At 34.9% G+C, this 15529-nt stretch overlaps 1 long non-coding RNA gene across 1 annotated transcript; it reads left to right on the forward strand.

The window, feature by feature from the left end:
* Positions 1-5704: 5704 nt before the first annotated feature.
* LOC145991388 (uncharacterized) lies at positions 5705-12213 on the forward strand. The gene is made up of 4 exons (XR_014442049.1): positions 5705-5832; positions 9175-9222; positions 10263-10343; positions 12089-12213. It is a non-coding gene; the product is annotated as an uncharacterized LOC145991388 (long non-coding RNA).
* Positions 12214-15529: the final 3316 nt, after the last annotated feature.

The following is a 15529-nucleotide window of genomic DNA, read 5'->3' on the forward strand; positions in this document are numbered from 1 at the left end:
TGGGGTGACGTGTCGTCATCAACAAGACAAGCTTTCAGTCTTTGTAGGTTTCTGTGGCCGCGGCACGCTACTCATTTGTAGCTCCCCAATTTCCTAACGACGGTGGATGGCCACCGGCCCATACACAGGGCGAAATCTGAGGACCAGGTGTTCCTGGTTCGAATCCCAATCTGTTCATGGATGTTTGTGAGTGTCCATTCATCAATTTCATCATATCATCACTTATCCCCATCTTCGAAAATTAGCCAAAAGTGGCACAAAAAGCGAAGTAAAATAAAAGCCAATTAATCAATCAATTGTTAGGGCAGAACCATATATCACACAATACAGGTGAAATTGTTGTTGGTTGACGTAAATTGTTAATATGCCTAAACTCTTAAAATACTCTAATATCATGTTTTCTGTTGCAATTATTATTTCAATTTTGTGGGCCTCCATGACGAAGTGCTTTGCATACTATGATCGATTGATTGATTGATTTGCTTTATTTTAATTCGCTTCTTGTGCCATTTTCGGCTAAACGCGACGATGAAGATGGTCGATGAAATGATGAAATTAATGAAGCGTAACGCAACTCCCATGCTGCGTTTGGGATCGAACCAAGAACCTCTAGATTTAATTGGGTGATGTAGCTATTCCTCATTCATCTCTCAGATGGTTATCACTCGCTTGGCCTAAATGTGACAAATGCAAGAGGTTACCTTTTAAAGGAATGGCGATAGAAATTAGCTTAGATTAGATATGGGTTTTATACTCTCCATGACTGAACCGATATGGATTGGTTAAGGAAAGGACATTACTTGCCTTACAAATATATGGAGATTGTTCCTAGCTTGTCCTCTCAACTATCACTTGTCTCTTGTCACACACCATCGTCCAATAGTCGTTCCCCACTTTGCTCCTCTCTCACAATCCGTAGTCCTTACTCTCTCTCGTATTCTCGCCAACTGATCACACCTCCTGACAATTCCAACACTCATGCCACATACGCCTTCCAAGTCAATCACCCGACCTTTGCCTGATTACTTATTCAGCATTCCTTTCTCTGATACCTGCTATGCTAAGACTTATACTTCTTGCCCAATACCTTGGGTACGATACGCTCCTCTACCCCCTAAAGAAAATCCTTTGATTTTCACCTAAAGATGAAAGATTTAAAGTTGTATTCCATATCGATCCTTTCTATGGAGATTTTTTTTTTATTATAAAATATAGTATACTAAAAATATTGTAATAACATACCATTACCCAGAATATATGTAAATGGAATAATATAGGTCCTGAAAATATAGATATATCACGAGTCCCGATAGAAACAAAGAGAAGAAAAAATACATGTCTGCGTAAAGCATATAAAAGGTAAACACTGGCACGTGAGTTTGTTATGCTAACTTGACAATCTGCTCGTGCGCGTATTCATTGAGAGGCTTACGCTACACATCTGAGTTCCAATACTACATGATGACGTAGCGAAGTCCGTGCATAAGCATGCAACACTCTGACACCACGTGAGAAAATTATAAAAGCATTGTTCCACAAGAATGGATCTTGTCAAAATTTATGTCTCAATGACACACTAGCGAAGTAGTGTAATCGATCCTGCAAGCACTGACACTGTACAACACTGTTATGTATTTGGAAGTTAATATTTACAAAATCAGCAACGTTTATGATACTCATCCGAGTTACACTTGCACACATATGTCATTATCGATGTAAATTTCACCGTCTCTTACTTTATTGTATCATTTAAATATCGCTGTCGTTTTTATTTATAATATATGTCAACTATCACAATAAATATTTAATTAGAAAATTTGAAGTTAATCAAAATATATATACTGTATCAATAACTGTCCTTGAATAATAATATATGTACATGAATTTATGTATTTGAAAATAAGAATATAATAGTGTTCGATAGATAAAATCACAGCACTAACATTTGTCCATAAAATAATCCTTGAGTTAACCTGATTCTCACAAAAAGTTCAAGTAAAATACCATTATTTTACTCTTGTTATCATCACTTAATAGTCTTTGCGCATAGCAATGAAGTTTCTTCTTGAACTAAACCACGTATATATGTATATATTAGTTCCTTGTGGCCGTGAAAAATGTTTTTCACTTTGATGCATTAACTTTGCAGCTACAAATATTGTCATTGAAGAAAAACGTATAGTAGAGAACTGCATATCGTCGAATTGTGAATGTGAAGTATTTAGTTGTATGTAAATATTCCTCCAAATCGATGTATGTATTATCAGCATTGAATATCAGGTCTCATTACTAATTGACTTCAGTAGGAGTTAATTAAAATAGAATGAAGGAGATCCGTGTTAAACGATTTGGTGCTTATCGACTGATTTCGCTGAACTGCGTAATTAAAATTGATGAAAGGTCTAATTGTAATTCCTGTTTCCACGTGTCGAAAAAAATAAAAGAAAAATCTCAGAAATAAAACTCTTGAGAAAATCTTAAGAAGGTTCGTATATCAAAATCATTTCTCTGCGTCCTTCAGGTGTAAATCGTGTTGATTTCTTATTTCTCCAAGGTTTTAGCTGGTGACCATCTCTAGACGTTGACATCTGTGAAAAAGCTGAACTGAGGACTGTTAACATGGTTTCATAATATTGTTAAAACGTTCATTTCACCATTAAAAGTTGAATTATCTGTGAGGCAATTCAGGTAGGTTTTGGAAAGGAAATTTGCTTCATATACCGAACAGGCATTTCCTCCTGATCGTTAGTGTAATGTTGTTTGTGAGAGAACTTAATATGTCGGTATGTGTAGAGGTTTTGTTGAGACAAGGGCGCCTCTAAGTCACCCTTATTTTAAGAAAGTAGTACTTGTAAGTATTACAAGTATGAAAAATCTTGTAGTTGAGGGTTGTTACATTTTAGGAAATGGAATTTGAAAAGGAGTACCGATTCAGTCATAACATTTACTCTTACTATAAATTACCCAAATTCTAATTAATGCCATCCTTTACACACCAAATATAATTAGAATCTTGAGAAGAGAAAAAAAATATAACTACTAATAATTACTGAAAACAAATTGAACTTTACATATGAATTGAATGTAATATTGTAAATACTCTTGAGAATTTATGAGTGTATGCTACTGCAAAATTTAAATTATAATTGATGTCTGAAAATATATGAATGCTTAATTTTACTGAAATCAATATCAATAGCAATTGAATGAAATGAAATACTTTAAATATTACTTAAAAAATAATGTGTTGATCAATCGTCCTTCTGTTAGTACAATATTGATAAAATATCGTCATTAATAAAGAGTAATTGTAAACTTTCCTTTGCACTTGCTAATATTGTCCACATAAATTGAAATGCATCAGATAATATTCTAAGAATCAGAAATTTCCTTGTCCATTATAGACTCTTTCTCCCCTAATGATATTGTAATCAGCCTAAGAATATTTAAGGAAAATAATATACAATTGTGTATACAAAAAAATATGGAGAGAAAAAAAATGAAAGTTGACAATTGGTACCCAGATAGCGCGTAAGTTAAGTGCAAGTTTGCACTTGATTTGCATTTGTCTTGCGAGACTTGCTTGGCACTTGAAGTTGAATGCAAGTTCACTGTAAGTGTGCAGGAACCATGAGTTTGCATTTTAAGTGAATATAAGTTTGCAGCAGGTGTATAAGTGACAATTTGCCTGATACTTGCGTATCACACTTGCAGCAAGCCTGGAGTTCAAGTCGTCATTAGAACGTATTGCGTACTCTGAAGGGTGCAACATTTTTACATTTTAGCTATCATTGATGCTTCTTGGCTCAACGCAGAGGTATCTCTCAGCAAAGGGGTCGACAGAAGGGGACCAGGGGGCACTTACCCCTTTGAGATATCATGGAATTCGAATGGTTAAATTGAAGCGATATTTAATCAAAATAATTTTGTTTTCTGTGATTTACAGGCTGTAAAGTTTCAGCAATTTGCTACCATGCCCTACAAAATCTTGGGAGACTGTTTTCAGCTATTATTAGAATCATGTTCACTGCTGTAATGGCATTGGGAAGGGATTTTTTTTATATAATTCTGATTTCCGGTATTGAGAAAATCTCCATTTCCCAGACTAGGTCGTAAATTTTTCGAAATTTCCCAACACTGTGAAAATCTAGAATTGAACTTCCCCCCAAAGTGATTGATTTTGCACATCTGCAATAAAAATTGGCCATTTAAAGAAATTCCAGACCTTTTAAGTGCAGAAACTACGCAAGATTTGGTCACTGTTATATATGATAATTTGGAATTTCTCGACTGTTCGGAATCCCGAACACAGATTCTCGATCTCGCCCCCTCGTTTTGAGGGTGCTGTGATCAGCACCACGCTCCGACCGCCTTTACTCCATCTCCCAGGGTTGCTCGTTTACCCCGTTACCCATTTATTGTTATTTAACATTTACTCGGCCAATGGGTCACATGTAACCCATAGAAAATATAGGCGTAGTTGGCCGATGGGTCACTGGTGCAGGAATCAAAACACAAAAGGCAAAAAGAGGGGTTGGGTGGGCCGCGGCCCCAACTTTCAATGAAAAAATCATAAAAATAAGGGAACTTGCCCCCTCTTCTCCGCTATTTTTGGAAGGGGACGCAAACTTTAGCCTTATTTTCAAAGAATCGTCCTTTCTCAACCGAAAGAAAGTCATTTCATGTTCCTGGGTGAATTACATTATAGAATATGTGTAAAGAGTTCCCATTTTTATGATTTTTTCATTGAAAGTTGGGGGCCGCGGCCCACTCAACCCCTCTTATTGGCTTTGGCGTTTTGATTTCTCCACGGTTGAATGCCCTGTTGTTCTAGCTACAAAGCAAAAGTTACCCGAAGTAGATTGGTCAAATAGTCTACGAGTTATAACATTTTTTGTCAAATAAGTGTACGAATTTAAAATTCGCGCCAAAAGGCCTCGGCGAAACCGAAATAATGTTATAACTCGTAGATTATTTTACCAATCTACTTCGGGTAATTTTTGTTTTGCAGCTAAAACATCACGGCATGCAACCGTGCAGGAATCAAAACGCCAAGGCCAATAAGAGGGGTTGGGTGGGCCGCGGCCCACAACTTCCAATGAAAAATTCATACAAATGGGGAGTTTGCCCCTCTTTCCCCGCTATTTTGGGAAGGAGAGGTAAACTTTAGCCTTATTTTCAAAGAATGGTCCTTTTTAAACCGAATGAAAGTCATTTCATGTTCCTGGGTGCATTACATTATCGAATATGTGAAAAAACTCCCCATTTTTATGATATTTTTCATTGAAAGTTGGGGGCCGCGGCATACTTAACCCCTCTTATTGGCTTTGGCGTTTTGATTCCTGCACGACGGCACAGATGATTGGAGCACTATTTTTATATATACTATTCAGATTCTCGTTAAAAGAATATAGGTTAACCCATGATGAAATTAATATGTTAAAGAGAGGGCCTCCCCGATGGCGCAGTGGTAGCGTCGTCGCCTTGTAATCAAGGGGTCCCGGGTTCGATACCCGGTGGAGGCACAAGTGGCTCGAATCCCACCTTAATCTGTAGGTCCAGTCCCGATTAGCCTTACTGTGCATAAAGTGGACTTAAAACACTAACTCAAAAATATGCTAAAGATTTATTTGTCATGTAAAATTGGTCATTACTGAAACAAGAATGTATTTGTCATGTAGAATTGCTCATTAATGAAAGAAAAGCAAAAGTACGCACACGTTTCTTTTGTTTTGTGATGGCGACATGATCACAAGTACTTCAAACAAGAATCTTTCGTGTGGTTTATCAAGCCGATTAAACGAGAAAGAGAAGAATTTTGTGACCACTAAGGTAAGTAAATAATTATACAATTCATAAGTAATAATTAAAACTGGTTTAAAACAATTCAGTAAAAACGCACATCTATGTGAGATACGAAACAATACCGTATATATTTTCACAATACTCTTAGCATTGTCTGGGAAAATGACAGATATGATAATAAAAAATAATATTGCATTTATTTAGCGGGCGAGGTTCTTCTATGGCTTTTTTGTTAAGTCAAGTAGTTAGATTAGATTGCTCTTAAAAAGAAAAGAAAAAAATCAGCTGGATTTGTACACATGGCTTAGATCATGCAGTTAAAATCTGAGACTTTTTAAATTTCAACGGTGTTCATGATATATAAAGTTATTTCATTCGAGATTAATGATGGTAAGAATTGGGTCTCACTGTAGAACATGTTCCTCTACGTAGACGAACAAAATTTATATTCCCTGAAAGTACGTACATTTTGCTTCCATTTTCCGGTGTTATTTTTCCGATTAGAATTATATTTTTGTGCGAAAAAATGTTTTTCCTGCTACTAAAAGCAATGCATTTCTCGGCTCATTTCTCCATTCATTCGTGTACATATTGTTTACGCATAGTTTCTTTCATTATTTGAGACGACGAATGCCTACAAGGTTAGGTTAGGCCTGTTAGTTAGGTTCCAATAGCATAAATACAATGAAAAATGTTTTTCATGCTACTAAAAGCTATGCATTTCTCCATTCGTTCACGTCCGTATTGTTTACGCACAGTTTTTTTCATTATTTCGACGAGGAATGCCTACAACGTTAGGTTAGGTTTTGTTAGCATAAATACAATGACAAATTATTATTTAGGCTAAGAGAATTAAACCTAGCTACCTAACAACGTAGGCATTTTTTTGCTTTCACTACATTTGTGCAGTGCCACGATTTCAAGAGCGCCCATCCTGAACCCTTATTTCTTGTTTTTTTTTTTTTTTTTTTTTCGAAAATTACACATTTCCGCACCTTGAAAGTTACTTTCCCTGATTAATAACTTCAAACCATTACCATAGAATTAGGAATCGCTTTCCTCCTAAGCAGCCCATATTCTGCAGTCTTAACTTTTTTTTTACACAATTGGATTCCTATTTATGTCTGGTAACACGTGCTTTGGAATATGAGTGATAACTTATTCCATGCTTTCTGAAGAACGATTTTTTGGTAAATGTATGTTATATCGGACACACTTCTTCATTTTTACAGAAGAAACCACTTACGGAAATGAGTTTCTGTAGCATTTTGAAAGTTCTTGGGGCTAGAGTCTAGTTTACGTCCTTCTTGTCCACTCCTTCTTACCCGTTTACGTCTTTCTTTGCGCACTCCTTCTTGCCCGTTTACAAAACCAAGCTAGCAGACAGCCGGTTCTCCGGCATCCGTAGAGTAAGTTTGTTTTTCTTTTTACACTTTGTCACTAACCATTCACGGGAACGAGGTTAGGTTAGGTCTGTTAGGTTAGGTTCCATTAGCACTCATTTCACCCCTAAATATGTGCTTCATCATCGAAAAATGTCCTCAGTACGTTCAATCACGCATATCCGGACAACATCGGTTTTTCTCGATTTTCTCCTCCAGGAAATTTTTCCTCGCCTTGGGATTTACTTTGTTGAATTCCTTATAAAATAACCTTTCCAACGATATATGACATGTATTTCTTAGGAAAAGGACGTAAACTAGACTCTTACCGTTCTTGGAGGTATTTTCTCACTGTAGTATGCTGCACAACAAGAAATAAGCACTTTTGATATAATAAACTTGCATTTTGTGCAAAGCAACAACATTATGCCATTGTTTCCATTATGTACCTGCAGATGGCCGAGTGTCGGAAGTCATGCAGTCTCGCCAGTGTTTCCAAACGTACCTTTTTTTACGAGAATTTTTTTTAACTATGCTTACCTAATCCAACCTAACCTAACCTTGCTGGAAATGGTCCGTGGGGCTATCCGTCAATAGTTCGTGGGGCTATCCATCAATGGTTCTTGGGGCTAGCCGTCAACGGTTTGTGGGGCTATCATGAATGGTCTTTGGGGCTATCCGTCAATGGTTCGTGGCGCTATCGTGGATGATTTTTGGGGCTATCCGTCAATGGTTTGTGATGACATAATGAACACGAAAGTTAAGAAGGTGGAAACACTGCATACCGACTCCAAATCGACAAAAGACAAGCCCGACGCGCAATGATCCACAGCTGTGTGAGCCATATTGTATGTTCTGCAACGGAAGAAAGGAACCAAAAGAATTACTCGTATTGTGAAAACCGTATTTATTTTCGTGTAAAAAGCATAATGGCACCTTCAACTATGGTACGCAATTCACAATTGGTAAGTACAAACCATCCGAAACACAAAATATCTGATTTTAATGTGTCTCCGATATAACAGACATTTACCCAATTTTTTTTGTTTCCGTATACTCCTATGTGATTGTTTGTGAACAGATATTCACTTAATGTAAGCTTGGATACGGGCTACCACTACCATTTACTTCACATGCGTTGGGGACAGAGCTATGATGCTTTCGTTGCTAAGTTAGGCATGTTAAGTTTAGGGCTCTAACATTCACAAACCATCTCTAAATGCTTTCTTTGTTAGGCTAGGTGAGTCAGGTTTATGGCTTTTAGAATTAAAATGACATCACTAAATGCTTCCAATGCATGCTCATGTGACATCTGGTCTCAAGCACGAACCCCCTTTGAGCCTCACATGGAAATCAGCCACAAATGTGTCCAGTATTTTAAGGCACTTCTTAATACTTCTATAAAATTTGGGAACATCGTTATACATTTGGTACCGTTACCAAATTACTTTACAAGTTCGTTGTGAGAAAAACTTAACTATTTCAGAATTCATTTTAACCCCCAAACTCCATTATTTCCATGCACCAGAAACTTAATATTTTTTTTTGAAACCAATCAAATTTTATGCGAGAAATAAATTCAAATGTTATAGAAGGAGCTGGTGACCAAATGTCCACTCTCGAAAATTACGTCTCTTATTATTTTAATAGGTCCATTTTTATGCTTTACCCAACATAAATTTAGTGACATGTCTGTTTTGTGTATATTTTGTCTTAACATTAAAGTTGTGTACAGAGGCCTAATTTTTATCTTGATAGATTTAATGCCACTATTGAAATGAGGAACGGACAAATATTGAGCTTCAAAAATAATTGTTTGATGTGAATCTCACTGCATCACCTCCATCGGGATTCTAAGTCTAGACTCTTTGATTACAAGATAATACTCACAACCAAGTTTTTTCTAACTGTCACTGTTTGGTAATATAAGAGTAACTGTACCTCATTATATTTAATTTGTACTAACTAATTCTTGATTCTTTTGCAGCTGACAGATAGCTTTCCACTGGAAATGAAATTAGTCAACCTTTTTCCTGTGAGTATAACAGTTTTTGTCCTTTGCTTTAACCTTATATTTCTGGTGATACATGAAATATTTTGGCTTTCTAATATCTGTGCAACCATTTGCAATGACAGTAGCCTTCATGATCACAAGAATTATCCAGATTTACTGTGAAAACAATATTTTCAAAATTAACTCAAACTGATTCCATGTCATGCACTTTATTGTAACCATGCAAATGGAAAATGGTTAATATTGACAGTAAAAAAAATGTTTTTGATCTTTGCAAAGCTGGTCTGTAAAGTCAGATTTTTTTGTGTTTTTCACTGCAATTTGTAATATGCGATATCGCCCGAACGGATTTCTTCAAATATACAGGAGAAACTACGTACTGTAGCATTGTCGAAGTTCTTCGAGGTATTTTCTTTCGCGGAAACTGAAAAGTTCACCATAGAATGCTGTAGAACAAGAAATAATCACTTTTTATGTAAAGAACTTGCATTTTCTGTAAAGCGACATTATGCTGTTGTTTCCATTATGTACCTGCAGATTGCGCAAACCAGTGTTTCCAAAAGTGCCTTTTTTTTACGAGATTTTTTTTTCTTTTTTTAACTACGCTTACCTAACCTAACCTAGCCAGAAATGAATGGTCCGTGGGGCTCTCTGTCAATGGCCAGGAAAATGACATATTTTTGAGTATCATTGAAATAAAATTTTATTCATCCTAACCTATTTATGGTATATTGTATATACAGTCACGGACACTTCTGGGTTATAACAATTCCATTAACTTTCAATGGAATCGTTACAACCCACAAGTGTCCATGATTGTGCAAAGTAACCTTGTTATAGAGACATTTTAGGGCATTGATCTGTTGTAACTGCTAAAAAAATTGAATATGATAATTTATGTGCAATGTTTTCTTTCTTCTTCTTTTTCATACCAAGTAACTTTTAAGTACTGTTGTGTCAGGGCTGAAGTGTACTGAAGTGTCCCTAAATAATTTAGGTTTCATTTTTTTCTTAAAGTATTGAGTATTTTTTTCAAGAAACACAAAATGTTATTGTTCCAGGTGCATGCAGGACACTAGCAGTAGTATTGCAAGGGATGAGAACGTGTGGAGAAACCAGGCCAAAACGCACCAAAATAGTGAGTAAGTAGATTTACATTTCTTTTCTGGTTTTATATTCAATAAATACAGAATGTTGAATACATTGTTTTTGACAAACGTGAAATGTTAAATTTAAAAATCGGCTTGGCAGGCACTGGCCTTCCGAGCACTGGACACTAATTAGTGTAATTCAAATTGTTAAGTATTGTCTGAGTTCTTATCTTGGCAGGAACTGATAGAAGTTATGCAGAGAAACTGTTATCTTTTCATACATATACAGGAGTCCCGGGTTCGAATCCTTGCCTGGGCATGGATATTTGTGAATGTCCATTCATCAATTTCATCATTCATCTCCATGTAAATGTTCTGCACAAAATTCTACAAGACACCAATGAAGGTAGAGAACCTTAGGGTTTTAAAAGCAATTTTAGATTTTAACACCAAAATACCATTTTATATTTGATTTTGATAAAAACTATGTTTAGTTTTTTTTTTTTTTAAATATTTATTATTAACCCACAAGTACTATGGATGTCAATAATCACACAACTAGTATGGAGGGGTCTGTCAGACTGCTGTTTTGATTTTGATCTGTAAATTACCTGTTTTACTATTCTCAATTTCTGACGTGTTTTACATTACTTTACATGGTTACAGAAGACTATTTTAAAGCAGCTTTCATTTATTATTTTATAGTTAAAGAAATATAAGTTAATTTATGCAATGAGGAAGAAAATGGGCCAAAAATTGTAACAGTTGTGTTGGGGAAGGGGAGGGGGGAAATTCCAAATTCTTAAAATGTCTATATTTTATCTTGTCAGAAAAGCAGGAGTTCAAAGTTATATGTAATATTTTGCCATTAGAAGGAGAACGTTAATAAAAAAACTACTATGGTATGTCTGTTAGACAGTTCACCCAAAATATAATTCAATAAGATTTCGACAGACAAAGGCAAGTGTTCATTTATAGTTGGAGGGGTGTGAGAAATAAGCTGAAAGAGAAATTCAGAGCACTGTTCGAGACGGTAGGTAAGGGTCTTCATTAACATGCTTTATTCCAACTGTGGTGCTCAGAAATTTTACTTTTATTTTAATTCGTGGATTCTAGCTACCAAAGAAATTATTCTGATAGAAAACAATTTTTGACAAAAATATGTTGTAGTTTACAAACAGAAGTAACAATTATACGCTCATGCTTGTATGTGTATGTATTGGGGTCTCTAGTATCCAAGTATATTGTTTCAATGATAATATTATCACTCTATGAAGCCAGAGAACCTGGGTTCTAATCTCAGCCGGGACATGGATGTTCGTTGTGAGTGTCTCTTAACCAATTTTATCATATCATCAACATTCTCATCTTCATGATTAGCCAAAACTGGCAGAAATGTGAAGTAAAAAAAAAGATTAACACCGCCTAGTAAAAAAAGGTTCAAGGTTGGATTCCTTGAGAGGATGCATGGTAGTTGAGATATAACTTTAAATTGAAGGTTTAGTATCATTTGCTCTATGTGTATGTGTGTGTGTAAAATCAGCTTAAAAGAACAAAGAATATGTCGCATTTTATAATGCATTGAAAACTGTCACATGTAATCAAAAAAATTAGGAATTCTTGCAATGTTGAAGTAATGAAGTATTGATAATGTCACACCTCTGGAGTACACTGTAAATTCAGCCGTACCCAGAAATGTATTTTTGTGTGTGTTTTTGTTAAAGAAAATAGTTTTGGAGTAATGAAACTTGAATTGATGCCATGAATCTTATTTTTTCCACAATTTTTTATTTCAGAGAAATGAAGCTGGAAGCCCACATAGACACAACAGGAAGTGATGGAAGAGCCTGACTAAGGACCCCTTACAAGACTGAATGAATACATGATCTGTAAAAACATGAGAAATATAAATAATGAGTTGAAACTACACATGTGGTATTTTTCTTTTATGCCTACTTACAAGCTACAGGTGAAATTTATTAACTGCAATTTTATTATAAAATGAACACTACATCCACTTTCACTCTGATCAAATTACAGTAATCTGTTTACAACCGCAGGCTGCAAATGTAGTAAAGTCTTGTCCAATATAATTTTGGGGGAAGCGCATTGCTGGATTTGGGTGTAAACTCAAAATGAATATATTTAACTAGAAATTCACTTTCCCTTTGATGAGAGATTTATTCATACTTCTCCGACTAATTAGTCCATATCTTTTGTTTCTTTTTTTAAAAAAAATAGTTCAAGTATTTTCCATGTGTTTAGCTATTTTATTTTCTGCAGCAAATTTATGTATTTTTATTGGAGACTATTAATTAGTTTGATGTGTGCATAAGAATTACAAAATAGTTCGTATATGCTTCATGTACATTTAATGGCATTGAATTTAATTTTAGACAATCTTTTTTTTGTCTTTTTTGCATTTTTCTTCATGTTACTCATTTTATCAATTAGTAGTTAGTGTCAATTTTACATATCATTCGTCCTTAGATTTGGAAATATTGGTTAAAAATGTGACTACTTGGTTCTGTGGTGGGAATATTTACCCTACTGCATGTAGTGGGTCTGAATTAGATGAAGGGCTAGTAGGAAAAAATTGTGTAGTAGAGAAAATTATATCAATAGTTACACACACTCATTAGAAACCACATTTTCTAATAAGTATGTGTAACTATTGGTTTAATTTTCTCTGATACACCATTCCTTCCTACTACTTCTTTATCTTATTCGGACCCACCACCTGCTGGTGTTAGTTGCCCAGCAAGATTGTGGTCAACTTGCTGCAAGTTTCAACACCTGCCTTGCAAGTTTCAGGTTAACTTCCAGCAAGCCTCAGATCTTTAACACCTACTTTGCAAGTTTCAGGTTAACTTGTAGCAAGCCTTTGAGACTTTAACACCTGCCTTACAAGTTTCATGTTAACTTGCAGCAAGCCTTGAGACTTATCGTGCAAGTTAGCTGCAGGTTACAGTTAGAACTTACTGCAAGTTCAAATGTTGGTAATTAGTACCTTTGCTTTCAATTTGCTGCAAATTTACAGACTTGCTCTGAAATTTTCCTGCAAGTTCCCGTTACTTGCATTGCAAACTTAATGTGGATTTGAGGTAAGTCTACCTTGCTATCTGGGTAGTGTTTAACTAGATATATAATCACCTAAAATTAAATGACATAAAAATGAAAATTTAATTGCAATGTAGATTCCAAATGTCTCACAAAGAAATAGCGTTCTGAACAGACATAAAATTCCATGTTCCCTTGTATCTTTCGAGCTGATAACCTGAGTTGAAAGAATGCTCTGTCGCAGTTTATTCAGTTCCCCGGCTAATGTGGAATGTGAGATATCTGCTGTTTAATTTGCAACGTGTTGGTTACTTCATGTTAAGAGAGAATTTTGCTCCTGCCGATGTAGGTAGATATCGTTGCCGCAAGAAACGAATAGAATGCCTAACTTGCATATTTCTTCAGTTGTTCGGTCTTTCTGAATGTAACTCAAGTTTCCCCATTGCTTAAAGAGGAAGGACATTTCCGTTGCACCCCGGTTGAACTTTATCCTTTTGCTGACGACAGATAATTCACCATGAAGACGTTCGAAGCTGATTTGCGATATCGTTTTCAGAATGTGAAATACATGTGAGGGAAATTTTATGGTAGTGGGATTTTACAATACGGGAAAATATCTTAGGAAGTACTCTAAGCAACTTGATTATAACATTCAATAATTGTAGAGTGATATTTGGAATGAAATATCCCAAATTAGATGGATCAATGTAACTTACATGTTTAATGAAAGATACTTTACTTATTTAAGACTGTCGTAATTCATCTCATGACTGTGTCGTTAAATTGTTAATAAAATCTGACAAGGCTGCTGATAACACATGATCGTAGCTGTATGTTTAAAATACTACTTATTTCTCCTATGCTCTTAATTGACTTATTAATCTTCATATTAGATTTCAAATCTAGCTTTTATGTAAAGTTATGTAAGAAAGATATAAAAAATAATTAACTCCTAACATAGAATGCATAAAATTATAAAAGTAATCTTAATATTTATATTATTTCCATGTGATACATTTTATTTGAGCTTTATAATTATCCAAGAACCAAAATATTCACTATTCTCTTCGTATTATTATTATCTATATTATAATTCTTATTATCGCAACACTTATTTAGTTATTATTGATCTGTAGCTCGTTGAATTGACTAATTAACTGGCTGTATGCATATTCAGCTTCTATTATAACTGTTCTCTTTATTTTAACATTATTTAAATCTTATAAAACTGATAATCACATATTTTTGTCATTTATTTAATTATTAAAATTATAAATGTAATTAACTTAAATTTAAGAATTGAAATATTAAAATGTGTACTTGTTTAAACCCTATTTTGACTAACCACGCTAAATCATAGAGAATGTTAATTCTCATTTTCCTTACCGAATGTGTTTAACACATTTTATTCGTAAAAAATACTAAAGTCTGTTATCGACTTACACTATTTATCCTTTGTAGTTCACAAAAGATTATTTCCATCGGTTCTCTGCAGGCCTACAGAAACCTGAGGAAAATTCCTTGCGCGCAATTTATATTCATCACCATTCCCTTGTTCACTATCCGTGAATACAATAATATCAATTATTATTATTTTTGCGCGTTACTGTACTTGTTGTTCATTATTATGAAACCTCGATGTCTACGAGTTATAACTAATGATTTTAGTGTGGTAATAACTAGTTTTACACTTCCGTGCAATTATTAAGGGCTAAACAATAATATTTCACATAATTTTAGTGTTTGTTCGTTTAAAAAAATATTTGCAAGATGTAAAATTTAGTTAGTGCATCAGAGTACTGAAAAGGAAGTTACGTACAGGGTAAAAGGTATGTTCTCACTCATTCACTCCTGACTGTTCCTGTTCTTCAGTCTCATCATCACCATTTACATTCTCATCGCCGCTACCGTGTTCTGAAGCATAGTATTTTTTCAATCTCTGAACCGAAATTGAGTCTACGACTGTCTGTCCCCGTTTTGTCTTATATTCCACTTTGTAAACATTGGGATTTTCTTTTGCTATAATTTTACAAGGTCCTTTATATACTCCCGAAAAGCATTTAGCGGTGTGTACACGATGACTGCCATCGTATACTAGAACCAATTCTCCTGGCGTAAATTCAATGGACTGATGACGTTTATCGTAGTACTTTTTTGCTTGTCGGTGGCGTTTCTGT

This window comes from Lepisma saccharinum, chromosome 8 (genome assembly GCF_977018435.1).
Source record: "Lepisma saccharinum chromosome 8, izLepSacc3.1, whole genome shotgun sequence".
NCBI lineage: Eukaryota > Metazoa > Arthropoda > Insecta > Zygentoma > Lepismatidae > Lepisma > Lepisma saccharinum.